This window comes from Pimephales promelas, chromosome 25, assembly GCF_988280905.1.
Source record: "Pimephales promelas chromosome 25, fPimPro1.hap1.1, whole genome shotgun sequence".
Lineage (NCBI taxonomy): Eukaryota > Metazoa > Chordata > Actinopteri > Cypriniformes > Leuciscidae > Pimephales > Pimephales promelas.
Genome location: NC_142793.1, coordinates 2,327,344 through 2,341,468, shown reverse-complemented (window position 1 = coordinate 2,341,468; position 14,125 = coordinate 2,327,344). Strand labels below are relative to the sequence as shown.

Genomic DNA, 14,125 nt, shown 5'->3' with positions numbered 1-14,125 from the left:
CATCATAATAAGTTTTCTGTGAGCCAAACCAGGTCTCGCTGCATAGCCTGATGTGTGTTAACTATACGTGTGTGTGTGAGCGGTGAGAAAACTACTGAAGTACCATGCAAATACTGTTGTATATGAGTATGGTAATCATTCAGCTCTATGGTGTGTGTGTGTATATATATATAGGGATGTACCATGGTACCGCCGCGGTATTTTCTTCTTGGGAACGTTTGGGATTTGACTTTGTCTGTGAGAAACTCATTGACGGAAACCTTGAGAGTTTTCTCCTCTGTGCACTTGGCAAAGTCAAGTGTGAGGAAGTTCCCTGGATTTGTGGTGTGTTCATACACATTTGTTTGTGTACAGTGTGTGTGTGTGTGTGTGCGTGTGAATGTCTCTGTGGTAGAGACCTAATCGTACCTGCTATCATTTCCTGAATGACCTCTGCTTTCAGTGTGTGATGGATTATATTCTGCACATAGACATTAATTTTCCTGAACAAGAGGGCAAACTAAAAAAAAAAACTTCACCGGTGGAATATATTGGTGCAAGGGTAATTTCTTTAAAAACAAGAGTTGTGAAAAGCCACATACTTCTTTTTTCAAAATACAGGCAAATATAGTTTTAAATTGTGGGTTATTAAGTTGTGGGATTTGATTTCGGCCTTTTGGTGTTGCCAAATAAAGAGGACAAACGCACAAAATGTTTCTAAAACTTAGTATTGTATCACAAGTGACATTTTGTGTTTGTTCTTCTACATCTTTATATATATATATATGAAGAGTTCAGATGCAACAGCCTCTAAGTGCCATTTGAAATTCTCTTCTAGAATGATCATTTTTATCAAGCTTGTATATTTAAGTTCAGTGATTTCACTTAAATGGAAATTAACTTAAATATACAAGCTTGATAAAAATTAACATTCTTGAAGAAAATTTCAAATGGCATTTAGAGGCTTTTGCATCTGAACTCTTCATATATATATATATATATATATATGTGTGTGTGTGTGTTATTCAAAGGTTAGTTCATCCACAAAATGAAAATTCTGTCATCATATACTCGTCATTTACCGTCATGTCGTTCAAACCCATAAGACTTTTTTTCATCTTCTAAACACAAATGAAGATTTTTTAAAGCGATACCTGAGATGTTTCTGTCCGTCTATTGAAAGTCCATTAACCCAAAACATTTAAGCTCCAAAAAGTTAATAAAGACATTGTTAAAAGTGATTGCTTTATTTATATGATAAACTGATTTAATTTAGACTTGTATTCACATATTAACATCGATCAGTGTGTATAGAGCACATCAAATATGATAAACATAGATTTAAACTTGAGCTTGTTAGACATGCGAGAAAAGACCTCGCTGGGGCATAATCTGGTCATTTATATTCATACACAGAACATGTTGAAGGGGCAGGTTTGTAATTTTTACATATTTTTAATGTAATTTTTTATATAAATGAGACAAGTGAGACTTATCAGTTTACATATTTTACATGTGTCGTACACAGATTACATGTGTTGTATGTGATCAGCCCTTTAAACAGCTTGGATTACTTCTTGGATTACATATGGATTACTTTTACAATATCGTTATGAACTTTTTGATGCTTGAAAGTTTTGAGTGAATCAGTAGAAGGACTGACATCTCTGAAAAATATCTTAAAGTGGTGGTATAATGCCCTTTTCACAAGTTTTAAAATGTCCCCAGAGTGTGTATGTGAAGTTTTAGCTCAAAATGCCCCACAGATATTTTTAAATAACATGTTAGCATGGCTCTTTTTGTGGGTGAGCAAAAACGCACCGTTTGTGTCTGTCCCTTTAAATGCAAATGAGCTGCTGCTCCCGGCGCAGGGGGCGGAGCTACATCAGCTCACACATACTGAAAATATCAATATTTATGTTCAAACCGGAGTCAGACAAGAATGGAGAGACTCAAGAAGAAAAAGTGACATGTAGAAGCAAACAGACATTTCTGACTGGTTAGTTGGTGTATCTTATGTGTAGTTCATCGATTAGCATATTCTGTCCTGATAATCTATAAATCGTGTTCCAGGGGGCGGGGTTTATGTAAATTGTAGGTTTTGTGATGTCACTAATCTGGGAGGAATGTGTAGTCTTATCAGCCATTTGTTGTAGTCCTTAAAAAGCAAATTTTGTAAAAGCAAATCTCTCCGTTTGCTTTGAACTTTGAGCGTCGTAACTTTGCAGATGTTGTTTGTGCTCAAACCGCATTACACACTAACTACAGCTAGAAAAGTGAAATCATAATCAAACACCCCTTTAATGTGTTGTTCGATCATGAGCGAAAGGTTTGGAACGCCACTAGGTCCATTTTTAGGTGGATTATGTTTTTCATTTTCTCTTCTAAATGTGTCAAATACGCTCAGACATGTTCTTTTATTAGCTTTAATTGTGAAGGAAGCGCTTTCAGGTATGTCAAAGGAACTTCACACACTCACACACATACACTTTGGGAGTATTAACATAAATACAGCACATTAACACTTGTTCTTCGCTGTCAGGAAATGAATTAAGATCGCAGGTGCCCCGTGGAGGGTTCTCCCGCTACTAATTAAGCGCTGGTAATTAGATGTGGACTGTGTGATCTGTACGGGACACGGCCCGGCTCTCGCTCCACACACACGCTGGGGAAACTCTCAGGGAGGAATATTTCCCACTTAATGTGTGACAAACAGAAAAACCACACTAATTGTGGAAGATCAGCCGGCATGAATCAATCACGTCTAAGAAAATATATAAAAAGTCGCGATGAAGCAGAAGGAGAGACAGATCGTAGTCTTAAACTGGTTCAGAATGAATATCTCCTGATAATTTACTCTCCCTCACGTCATCCAAGATGGTCAAGTCTTTCTTTCTTCAGTCGAAGAGAAATGAAGGATTTTGAGGAAGGTTCAGATGTGAGTTACAGTGCAGCTTCAAAGTCTCGACACGATCCAGCCGAGGAATGCGAGTCTGATCTAGACAAACCAGCCGACATTTAGAACCAAATACACATTTATATACTTTATAACCACCAATGCTGATGCGACACACATTACGTAATCACGCTGAAAGGTCACGCGTATGTAGGGTAGGGCGAAAAACTACAAAATCGGCAGACATTGTTGTTTTACATTTTATTTGATATTTTATCTGACTTAGTCTTTGCACGTTCTCTTTGTAAACACTGGGTCTGTTCTTACGCCTACGTCCCGCTTGACCTTGTGTGTCGCATCAGCATTAGTGGTCATAAAGTATATAAATGTGTATTTTGATATAAATGTCGGCTAGTTTGTTTAGATCAGACTCGTATTCCTCGGCTGGATCACTAAGCTTGCCCCGTCATGATTTACTAACACATTGAAGCCTAGCGCTGAGAAGGGGTGGACAGGGTCATTTTTGCGGCGGATGTTATTGCATATGCATTTGCATGAGTTCAGTCCCTTTCAGACTCATAGTTTTTAAACTGATTTGCGCGAGTCTATCTGCACCGTTATTAAACGAGCCCGTTGAAACCAGTTGTAACTTGCGCTGCTCTTGGACGGCGATGATCGTTACGGAAATGATTTGGTCGTCAGTCAATCACGCGCCAAACTTTCCACTCCCATCGGTGCTTTTATGATATTTTGCTCACGCAAATTTGCAGTTTAGTAAATCTGGCTCTATGTATCGGATTACCGAAAGGAAAAATAAAGCATGGCGTGGACTTTGCATCAGTTGTTGACTGGAGGTTGAAATGTGAGTATTGTGCTTGAAAATGGATGAGTGCTGCATACGTCAGTCAGTTACTGGTTCCAGTTTGATCAAACATTACGAATGAAGTGTATATAAGCACATAATGAGATAGACTGTATATTGTGACGCTGGTTCATGGAGGTGTGTGTGCTGTGATGTAACCGCATGTTTGAACACGGGCGAGAGGTTTTGTTGTGGAAGAAAGAGCGAGAGAGAGAAAGAGCTTTATTCAGGATAGGACCGTTCTCCTCCCAGATGAACCCTGTCGCCACTGAGACAAAGCCAGAGCGAGCTCGGCGTCTGGCTCTCCTCCACCGAGACACGAGAGAGACGGCCGACACTCCTCCACTGGTTCTGTGTAAACACACGGACATTTTTGGCTTTTTAAGAAAACACTTCTCGAGAATTTTTGAATGGCCCCTTACATTGTTAAAGGGATAGTGACTCTCCCTCATGTTGTTCAACCCTGTACAACTTTCGTTCGTCTTCGGGACACAAATTAAGATATTTGTGATTAAATCTGAGAGCTGGATCACTCCTCCATAGGCTACTAAGGGATTGAAACTTGCCGGCCCAGAAAGTTATTAAAGACATCGTTAAAATAGTGCGAGTGACGACAGCGGCTCAACGTTAAGGTGATCAAGCGACGAGAATACTTTCTGTGCGCAAAAAAACTGAAATAATTTATTCCACTATTCATTTCCACTATTTTAACGATGTCTTTAATAACTTTCTGGGCCTTCGGGAGCCTATGGAGGAGTGATCCAGCTCTCGGATTTAATCACAAATATCTTAATTTGTGTTGAAGATGAACGAAAGTCTTACGGGGTTGAACAACATGAGGGAGAGGAATTACTGACAGAGTTTACAGTTTGGGGTGAACTAACCCTTTAAACGTACAGTATGCGATTTTTGGCCACCAGGGGTCACTCATTTAAAATAATAACAAAAGACGTACTTTGATGACGTCGGGAAAGAGCGTGGGCGTTGTTGTCGGTGTCAATGACAACCAGCTCAGCTCATGACATGACATCATCGTTTCACAAAATATACGGATATACGGCATCTCTCTGTAGATTTAGCTTGTCAAGAAGCTTTAAATGCAGTTAGAAAAAGTAGAAAATAGAGGAGTCAAAGGTCATATGACGCCATAGACGGGCGACGAAACGGAAATAAAGAAACGTCCCGTGTCTTCGAATTAAACTATAAATTTCTCCGTGTTTTAAAGTTGGTGGAAACTGTCGGGATAATATAAGTACACATCTACTAGAAATATATAACATAGATACAGTTATTTTTGCTATTTTTAAAGCAGAAAAAATACATATTGTGGCTTTAAGTAGTTTGCAAGAATGTGATATCCCATATTAGTGAAGCAAAGTGAAGTTAGGTCAGAATTAGTTGTGGTGCAGCGGTTAGAACAAATCTGGATATTGAGCCATGGTGCTCACATGGGAAAAGCAGGTTTGAATCCACCCGATGGTTTCCCAAATGATATTCTGTTTTCACAATAAATCAAAATCACACACACACCAGGGTTTTAAACCGTGTTTATAATGCTAAAAGTCTCATATTATGGAAACTGTGTTTAAAAAATGACAAGCGTAATGTAATGCGTCTCGTATATTTAGTTTGACCTCTTGATCATTTGTGTAAGAAATGACGTTTCTATTAGTTTTTAACGAACTCGTATTTCTTAATTTTGTGAGTGAGGTATAAAATAAAGCTCTATAATAAAGGTTTTGTTTCAGTTTGATTAGATTTTTGTTCTTTCTTGTTTTGCCTTTACTTTGTTTTGTGTTTTGTCTTGCTTTGTTTGATTTGCTTTTGATTTAGTTTGCATTGTCTTCATTTTGTCTTTGTTTTGCTTTGCTTTTGTTTGTTTTACCTTTAACTTGTTTTGCTTTCCTTTGCTGTTTTCTTTTGTTTTAAATTGCTTTGTTTGTTTTTTGTGTTAGTTTTACTTTGCTTTGTTTGATTTATGTTTGTTTTACTTTGCTTTGTCTTTGACTTTGCTTTTATTTGCTTTCGTTTGCTTTTTTTGTGTTGTTTTGTTTTTATTTTGCTCTGCTTTCTCAAGATCCAGTTTATGTCCACACACACACACACACACACACACCAGAGGAATATCTCTGTCTTCAGGGACTCCTGTGGGCCATTGGAGCAGGTGTTTGAATGAACACTTTTCTTGCTTTTTATAAATATTCCTTCTTTTGCTGTCCATCATGTTAAATCCTTACTTCTGGCATGATGAAAGACCAGATGACACCATTTGTGTGGAAAACAACTAGAGTAAAGAGACGAGATTGGACAGCAATTATGTAGGAAAGAAGACAGAATCCTCATTCCTGATCTCTCCTGAGAGAGAAAAAAGGCATTTATCATTAAAAACACGATTATTTCTGTGTATTTCTGTATTTCCTGATGCCGGCTTTGGGTCCAGATTTCACCCTCCTTGATCTTCAGGTGTGTGTGTGTGTGTGTTGGGGAAACACATTTCTCGTGCGGTAGAGCCACTCAAAAGAGATGCATCACTTCTAAACAGAGCGAATGGAAACGCAGGCTGTTATATTTCCCAGACATTATTATTTGATGTTGGCCGGGGTGTGTGTGGGAATCTCATTCGCCTCCATTACCTGGAGTCTCAGAGGAGCAAACTAATTTCCCTCCTGCCCGCGTCTGGGATCACCTGCATTTAGCTGTGGAATGGAGATTGGAATTATTTCCACATCTCTCATGTTGCGATTTTCCCTGTTTGTTCTGTTTCTCCTCGGCAGCGGCGCGTTTAATAGCCTGTAGCGGTGCGCGCCGGCCAAGAGCATGTGTTATTAATATCAGAGGGAGCAAAGGACACTGGGTAATTGAGTGTTTGTTGATTATGTGGCGGCCTTTTGCTTATACAAGATTCCCTGTATATGTATATACTGTATATAAACAAAATGTATGTGTTTGTGTGTAAGAGAGTGTGTGTGTGTGGGCCCCAGAGAGCCCGATTCAAGCCCTAGTTCCTGTGATACTGCATCATTACTTAGCAGTGAACAGAGAGCACTTGTTTGGATGTCAATAGCAGGTGAGACGGAGGTGTGTGTGTGTGTGTGTGTGTGTAGGGGAGAACAGAGGCCTTTGGAATAGATTTATGAAATGAAGCATTTCGCTTGGCATTATCTCCCTCATCCAGCCACACCTTACATAAATCACAGCACAGCCGCACACAATGGGACATTTGTTATTACCTCGTTGTCTCACACTCGCTCTCTCTTTCAAACTCTCCTTCTCTCTCCACTCTCTCTTTATGGCGCCGTCTGAATACAGCGTGTAGATTTGCACAGCGTTCACTCTTTAGAAATACGTCCCATGTCTTATGTCCTGTTTTAAAGTCCCTGTACACACACACAGGTTGATGACCATAGGAACAGAACACATTCAGACCTGTGTAATGTGGAGGAACACGAGTGTTTTAGATATCATGACTTGGTGAGTTGGCTTCTTATTTTTGGCACACACTCATGATTTTCTTCACACAATGAAAGCTTGAGAACCGAATCAGTTCAATGTGTGAATGAACACAGGTTTATTGTTTTGTAAACCAGATCAACTAATTCATTAAGAAGATTGGGATTTAAATAATGATTCATGGACAAAATGGACATTTCTTTTTTCATGAAGTCATTATGAGTATCAAAAACTCGAATCACTCGTTTGTGAATGAATCATTCTTTTTTTAATCAGATTTACTGATTCATTCAAAATATTATTATATTAACTTGTATTCAACATAATGTTTTATTCACAAATGATACTTTTGTTACTTGTCTTATGAACCGAATCAGTGAGTCATGAGTTCAGATGACCGGAATCAGTGAGTCATGAGTTCAGATGAGCCGACTCGAGAGTGATGAGAACCGAATCAGTGAGTCATGAGTTCAGATGAGCCGACTCGAGAGTGATGAGAACCGAATCAGTGAGTCATGAGTTCAGATGAGCCGACTCGAGAGTGATGAGAACCGAATCAGTGAGTCATGAGTTCAGATGAGCCGACTCGAGAGTGATGAGAACCGAATCAGTGAGTCATGAGTTCAGATGAGCCGACTCGAGAGTGATGAGAACCGAATCAGTGAGTCATGAGTTCAGATGAGCCGACTCGAGAGTGATGAGAACCGAATCAGTGAATCATGAGTTCAGATGAGCCGACTCGAGAGTGATGAGAACCGAATCAGTGAGTCATGAGTTCAGATGAACCGACTCGAGAGTGATGAGAACCGAATCAATGAGTCATGAGTTCAGGTGGGCCGACTCGAGAGTGATGAGAACCGAATCAGTGAGTCATGAGTTCAGATGAGACGACTCGAGAGTGATGAGAACCGAATCAGTGAGTCATGAGTTCAGATGAACCGACTCGAGAGTGATGAGAACCGAATCAATGAGTCATGAGTTCAGGTGGGCCGACTCGAGAGTGATGAGAACCGAATCAGTGAGTCATGAGTTCAGATGAGACGACTCGAGAGTGATGAGAACCGAATCAGTGAGTCATGAGTTCAGATGAACCGACTCGAGAGTGATGAGAACCGAAACAGTGAGTCATGAGTTCAGATGAACCGACTCGAGAGTGATGAGAACCGAATCAGTGAGTCATGAGTTCAGATGAGACGACTCGAGAGTGATGATAACCGAATCAATGAGTCATGAGTTCAGATGAGCCGACTCGAGAGTGATGAGAACCGAAACAGTGAGTCATGAGTTCAGATGAACCGACTCGAGCGTGATGAGAACCGAATCAGTGAGTCATGAGTCCAGATGAGCCGACTCGAGAGTGATGAGAACCGAATCAGTGAGTCATGAGTTCAGATGAGCCGACTCGAGAGTGATGCTTTCACACACAGCTCATTGTTTCCTCTGTAATAATGCCAGCAGTCGGACTAGTCCAGTCTGATTCACTCATTAATCATTCAGACTGCTTTGGTGAGCCAAATCAACTGATTCATTGAAAATGCTTTAAAATAATGTTGTTTTTTTCCCACAAATTGGACATTTGTTACTTCTCAAATGGACTTATGAATGTTATGGAATCAGTATACTCATGAATCCAGTCAGAGTCAGATTCCCAGATTCATTGAGAAGATGGTAATCGAATGAATGATTCATTTGAAGTAATTGAAACTGTTGTTACAGCAGAATTGAGTTCAGATTGCAGCCGTCAGTAACGAGTCGTCAGTAAACGTGTGTGTGTGTGTGTGTGTGTGTGTGTGCCCGCTGTGGTCTTGGCGGCCTGTATCTGGCTGGTGTTGTGTGTGCGTGTGTGGAGAAGACGCTATGTTGTTCTCCATCAGTATAACCGTCCGTGAGGACTACTGTACATTTGATGTACTAAACACTCGTCCATGATGGAACAGAACACACTTTATGAGGACTAACTTGCTCCTCAGAATCTGTACCAGTGTTTCGTCATCGCACTCGCACTCGCATTGATACAGTCAAATCTACACCACCATTAATGTGTGTGTGTGCGCGCAATCACTGAGCTTTAGGAAGCCTCCGGAGCTGAAGTTTAGTTCTGCAGTGGCTGTGTAGCTGTGTGTGTGTGTGTGGTCAATGTTCTGACGATCGGTGAATTCAGAATCAGTTATCCTTGATACATAAATATATATATATGTGTGTGTGTGTGTGTGTGTGTGTGTCTGACTACTTTTAGATTACTGTCACATATCATATTCGAATCTGTATATTAGTATAAATCTGCTCTTCCTCTTCTTCTTCTTCCTCTTCTTCCTCTTTTCTTTTTCTCCTTCCTCTTTTTCTTCCTCTTCCTCTTTTTCTCCTTCTATACTCTTACTCTTCTTTTTATTCTACCTCCCCCCTCTCTCCCCCCACTCACCCCCCCAATCTCTCCCCCCCATTCCCCCCACTCTCCACTCTCTCTCTCCCCTCTCTCTCTCTTCCCCCCATTCCCCCCACTCTCTCTCTCTTTCTCTATCCCCTCCTCTCTCTACCCCCCCCCCCCCTCTCTCTCTGTCAGTGATAGTGGGATAAGGCGAGAGTAATTCCAGCTCAGTGCTGCTGGCAGGAGTGATAAATGTGTGATGAGGAGGTTCTCTCTCTCAGAGGAGTATCCCAGCAGAGCCTCTCACACCCGTGCCTGTGTCCCCCGTGCTCCTGACGGTGTCCGCTCGCCCCCTGACCCTCGCTGTGACCCCTGCGTGAGGTTCCGGGGTGGTCCCGCTCAGAGTCAAACACATGGACCCCAGTCGCGTTGTGTCTTGCGGGCTGGTCTGTTGGGTGTGTGTATGTGGAGAAGTGTAGTGAAGAATGATGATGTGAACACACTGCTGTGAGCTGCTCAATGTGGAGAGTGAAGGAAAGAATGAAGCATATCAGTCTCTCAGCACGGCATTATGGGAAACACAGGACTAGCAAAACTCAAAGACGACATGCTGGTCAGCTGACCCTGTGACTTTAAAATCTCAGTAGTTTAGGGTTTTACATTTACATTTATTCATTTAGCTGATACTTTTAACCATATATGTCAGAGGTCGCACGCCTCTGGAGCAACTAGGGGTTAAGTGTCTTGCTCAGGGACACATTGGCGTCTCACAGTGGATTCGAACCCAAACCCGTGTCTTATCCACCGCGCCCCATGTATTATACTTAATACATCTGTAAAGATTTCAAACAATCCTCTTTCACGTTGTCATTATGGGGTGTTGTTTGTAGAATTTTTAGCAAAGTAATGAATTGAATCTATTTTGTAATAAGGCTGTAACATAACACAAAGCTCTGTGAATACTTTCCGGATGCACTGTACACACACATTTGTTTTAGTCTTACCAAATGCTATTAAATACTTGGATGCACTGTATATGTATTATTTTTATGATTACTAAATAAATGAATTTGATTAAATATTTGTAATTATTAATCCTGTCTTTTTCTCTCTTCCCCCTGTTCTTCCTGGACCCTGTCCCGTCATCTATGTAAAGGTAAGACATCAGATTTTATTGTTGTTTTTGTCCAAATTTCTAAATCTGGAGTTGTTAATCAAACACACAGACACACACACCGCAGCGCTATGTTTGAGCATCTCTCCTCATCGTCCTGTAAATGAGACGTCTCAAACCTCTGAGGCGCACAGTTACACTCTGAGATAAATGAACTGGTCTGATGGGGAAGTTTCTGTGACTAGTTGCCTGAGCTCATAACCAGCGCCGTCTCCGTCTGGTTAGTGTGTGTTCAGCGTGTCGGTGATGATAAGACTCCTGTAGTGGAGATCAGCCTGTGTTTGAAGTAGAAATGATGGACTCGGACCCGGCGATTACAAATACAGCCGATACAGCCTGACTCTGATTAAACCTGGCACAGCAGGGCTAAACTCTCTCTCTCACGCACACACACACACACTAACTGAGAGTGTTAACATCGTTCACAAGAGCTAACACAACACACACAGAATATGAGATATGTTGGTTAGGTGAGCTAGGTTGGCAGTGTGTGTTTGTTCCTGAGGCCAGAAAAGCACAAACGTCATCGCTTGGCCTTAAACGCAGCATTAGCATGTTTCATCACGGCTTTCCCACGGCTAGCTAAAAAGCTGCTAAATAATGTCTACAACTACCTTAATAATGTGTGTTTGCGTGCTGATTGTACAATAGGTGTAGTCCTTTAATAGCTTTGTTTTGTGAATTAGCTTACTCAGTTAGCCCTCACATCGACGTCACGACTCAACCTTTAGCTAGCTAAACATGTTTATAACAGACGGACACTGGATCACAAGTGACTTTAGAAAATGAATGTACGAGATGGTAGAGTAGTATTATCGTGGTTTAAGTACATGGTGTGTAGTATGTGATTCGGGACAGACCTATAGAGTTTATGCTAATGCTATCCCAGATAGCAAACTGACATTGAATCAACGCGGAAACATGACATCGAAACAACGTTGATCTGACATTGTTTTGTTCATCGAATTAACGTTGAACCAACGTCAGACGCGTCATTGTTTCAAAACTAACGGAAAATCAACTTGAAATCAACGTTGTTTCAACGTTATGAAAGCAAACCAATTTTCGATTTTCATTTAGCTTTGAAGAATGCCGCGTCCAGAGTCGGCGCCAGAGCAGATCTACTGGAGGGGCATTGGGTCATCAGTGGGGGGGCACTGCCGTTTAAGAAATATTTTGACGCAAAAAAAAAAAAAAAAAACGAAACACCTTTTATTATTATAATTATTATTTATAATTATTATTTGCGAATTTCCCCACCACTTTTTGCCAGGGTCGATGTTGTCCCGGCACTTTTATACATCTCGATCTCGCGGCACGGATGTACCAATACAAATAAATAAAACATATCCGGTTACCTAGCAGAGCATTCATTTGTTAAATAAGAGGCGATATAGCACGCTGAAATGTGTTGTTTTTTAAATCAAGTGATCAAAGTGCTCGGTGACTCGATCTGTGGTGCTGAAGTGTTCTCTTGTGGCTCGCGCTGCCACAATAAACATCTTCACATGGACGCGCGCTTGATCTGTTGCGGCGAAATCTCTATTCGTACCGGTGAATTCCAAAGTAAAATGCACTCAAACATGTCCCTGCTTGACAACCACTGATAAACATAATCGGTTTTAATTATGGGGGAAAAAAAATAATTATGCGAGTGTGGGTTAGAACCCAAAATCTTTTGCATTCCAGTCTAAGGTTTTACCACTGGACCACTACAGCACTTACAATGAAAAGTCGGATTGGATATATCTATTTCTTCATGTGAAAATTCTTGGCACCAACACATATTAGATCCACTTAGACAAAAAATTAAACACAATGTACTATTTAAATAGATTGCTGAACATTTGGTATTGTATAGCCTACATCTGATTTATGATTTAGAAACTGTGGTAGGAGGGGCATCAATGAGCGCTAGGGGGGGCACGGCCCTCGAATGCCCCACCATAGCGCCGACCCTGGCCGCGTCTGACGTTGGTTCAACGTTAATTCGATGAGCAAAATCAACGTTGTTTCAATGTCATGAGAGACGTCGTTTCCACGTTGATTCAATGTCAGTTTGCTGTCTGGGATAGCTATAGCTCCTCTTGTGGCAGCACTGAGAATGCAACAGTTACACACACACACACACACACACTTGTGTAGCTAGAAGCGTCTGTAGTGTATACTTGTATAGTGTGTAATAGTGATATGATCTACTGTTGTGTCTTGCCTCGAGTAAGTGGAAGAAGACCCAAAGCACGTTTCGTCTGGTCTGAAGGGCTTCTGTAGGCCCAGCGGGTGTGTGTGTGTGTGTGTGTGTGTGTGTGTGTGTGTGTGTGTGTGTGTGTGTGTGTGTGTGTGTGTGTGTGTGTGTGTGTGTGTGTGTGTCTGTTATGCCTGACTGCCTTTACAGTGTTTCTGTGACTGAGTGTGATCTAATGCCATGCTCAGTGCTGAGCCATACACTCTGACAGCAGTTTAACCTCCACACACACACACACACACACACACACACACACACACAGACACTGTGGGAGTGTGTGTGTTCAGATAAAAAAACACTACAATTACAGAATGCATTCTTATGTTCATTGTGTGTGTGTGTGTGTGTGTGTGTGTTTGGGTTTGGGGATCGCTGTTCTAGGCCTGTCACAATAACTACTTTTTTTGTGTTTGATATATTATCCCAGAAATTGCGATAAACTATATTATTGTCATTCTGAGACCATTCTATGCCACTTAATATACAACCCAAATATAACAGCATAACACTCCTCTTAAGCATACACACTTTATAATGACAGCAACCTTCGAATAGTTTAAGAAATTAAATATACCAAAACTAAATACAGTGGTGTGAATAAGTGTTGGCCCCCATGCTAAAGTTGCCTAAAAAGACGAATAAAAAATCATCTTTTGGATGTTGATCTTAATGCCTTAATTAGAAAAATAATGAAAACTCCAACCTTTAAGGACACCAATTTTCTTTGTGAATGAATAATGTATCATAAATAAATAAATGTTTTTCCTTAAAATACAGGGTGCATAAGTCAGGACACCCCTATGTTAAATCCCCATAGAGTCAGGCAGATTTTTATTTTTAAAAGCCAGTTATTTCATGGATCCAGGATAATATGCATCCTGATAAAGTTCCCTTGGCCTTTGGGATTAAAATATCCCCACATCATCACACACCTTCCACCACACCTAGAGATTGGCATGGTTTTACTTCAGTTAGCCTAATAGCTGGTTTGATTTGCATTGAAAGATGATCTTATGGAAAGTAGTACCCCATGCCGATCTCTAGGTGTGGTGGAAGGTGTGTGATGATGTGGGGATATTTTAATCCCAAAGGCCAAGGGAACTTTATCAGGATGCATATTATCCTGGATCCATGAAATAACTGGCTTTTAAAAA

General features: G+C 40.8%; 1 protein-coding gene across 2 annotated transcripts in view; it reads left to right on the top strand.

The window, feature by feature from the left end:
• Positions 1 to 14,125, top strand: part of wwox (WW domain containing oxidoreductase) — a 268,954-nt gene that overhangs the window by 202,907 nt on the left and 51,922 nt on the right. The gene's annotated exons all lie outside the window — the stretch shown is intronic.